Source organism: Aethalodelphis obliquidens, unplaced genomic scaffold, assembly GCF_003676395.1.
Source record: "Aethalodelphis obliquidens isolate GAN/ISIS:26980383/991018 unplaced genomic scaffold, ASM367639v1 scaffold32, whole genome shotgun sequence".
Lineage (NCBI taxonomy): Eukaryota > Metazoa > Chordata > Mammalia > Artiodactyla > Delphinidae > Aethalodelphis > Aethalodelphis obliquidens.
In genome coordinates, this window is record NW_020837976.1 from 21,840,977 (window position 1) to 21,843,300 (window position 2,324).

A 2,324-nucleotide genomic window follows, 5' to 3' on the forward strand; every position below is an offset into this window, starting at 1 on the left:
AACCCTGGTCAGGGAGCTAATATCCAGAGTGCCTCAGGGCCAAAAAACCAAAACAAAACAGAAGCAATATTATAACAAATTCAATAAAGACTTTTAAAAAATGGTCCAGGGCTTCCCTGGTGGCGCAGTGGTTGAGAGTCCACCTGCCGATGCAGGGGACATGGGTTCATGCCCTGGTCTGGGAGGATCCCACATGCCGCGGAGCGGCTGGGCCTGTGAGCCATGGTTGCTGAGCCTGTGTGTCTGGAGCCTGTGCTCTGCAATGGGAGAGGCCGCAACAGTGAGAGGCCCGCGTACCGCCAAAAAAAAAAAAAAAAAAAATGGTCCACATCAAAAAAATCTTTAAAAAAAAAGAATTTTTTATTAAAAAAAAAGAAACCAGCAACAGGAGGAAAAGTGGAAAATTCACAAATTTGTGAAAATTAAACCACTTTATAGAACCACCATGTCAAAGAAGAAAGCAAGAGGGAAATTAGAAAATACTTAGAGATGAAGGAAAATGAAGCACAACACACCAAACGTGGGAAAGAGCAAAGCAGTGCTAAGGAGAAATTTATAGCTATAAACACATTTTTAAAACCCTCAAATCAACAACCTAACCTCATGAAACTTAGGGAACTAGTAAAAGAAGAATGAACTAAACCTAATACTAGCAGAAGGGAGCAAATAATAAAGATTAGAGCAGAGAAAAAATAGAGAGTAGAAAACCAATAGAGAAAATCAACAAAACCCAAAACTGGTTCTTTGGAAAAATTAACAGTGTTGACAAATCATTAGCTGGAATGACTAAAGAAAAGGGAAGACAAATTATTAAAATCAGAAATGAACATGGGGGCATTATTACTGACTGTAGAGAGATAAAAAGGATTATGAAAAATTGTACTGTAACAAATTGGATAACCTAGATAAAATGGACAAATCCCTAAAAGTATAAAACCTCCCAAGGCTGAATCACAAAGAAATAGAAAATCTGAATAGACTCATAACTAGTAAGGTGATTGGATCAGTAATCAAAACCCTCTTTACAAAAAGAGCTCTGGAACAAATTGATAGCTGGCAAATTGATTCACTGGTGAATCATACGACATTTAAAGAAGAACTAACACCAAGCCTTCTCAAAGTCATGCAAAAGAAATTCAGGAGAAAGAATACTTCCTAACTTATTCTGTGAGGCTGGCATTGCCTTGATACCCCCCAAATATCTCTGGCTCATCTTCTAGACAGTCACCAGAGTATTTTACTAAAATATCCAGGCAGAGCTGTTCTTTGCCCAGTGGCTTGAATCTGGTTCCTCTAAGATCTTTCTACTTCCCTTCAGTCCCACCCCCTGATTCCTGGAGAGGGGAGAGGGGCTGAAGGTTGACACAATCACTAATGGCCAGTGATTTAGTCAGTCATGCCCATTGTACTGAAGCCTCCATAGAACCCCAGAATGATAAGGTTCAGAGAACTTCCAGGTTGGTGAACTTGTGGAGATTTGGGAAGTAGAGAACTCAGAGGGCATGGAAGCTCTGTGCTCCTGAGTTATAACCTTTTATAATTTATAACATTTTATAATGAGACATCATTGCACTGAGAATATAACTGCAGGCACTGATTGGATCAAAGCCTCCACACTGCCTTTCCATGCATTGGTGAATGTATACAGTGAAAAATAAATAAATAAATAAATAAAGACTGGGGAGTAAGCAAGAATGACAAGATTTTAATACTTTTTTTCTCCAGCCCATTATTTCTTTCTTCTTTTTTTCTGTCTTCTTTTTTTCATTTTTTCTTTTCTTTTCTTTCTTTCTTTTTTTTTTTTTTTGCCTTAATTCCTTCTCTGTTTCTTTGTTCCCTGCTAGTCTCTGTAACTAATTTTTTTTTCTGATCCAACAACCTAAGAAGATTCCTTTGTTGCCAGAAGAACAAATTGGAGTTTCTAAGGGTGGTACATTTATCTAGCCTGGGACATTACAAGTGCCAGAATTTCAGTAGATCTTGTATGTTATGACCAGGGTTGGTAATAGGGAAAAGGAAATAGATCATGAACAAGAAAATTTAGGTCTTGCTGCATTTTATTTCATGTATAGGAAATTATGTCTACAGTTTCATTAAGGTACATAATCATATGATTTTTAGCCTAGCACCTCTCATGTTCCTCCTCTTTCTTCCTAGTTCAATGACATTTTTCTCATCCTCCAAACCCCTAATTTACTAGGTTGGGAACTCCACGAGAGGGAGAACCATATCAATCCCTTTTACCGTGGTATCCCCAAAGCTAAGCATGAATCACAGGGAGACATTTCATTGTGTATTTACCTGAAAATATGATTTTATTTATT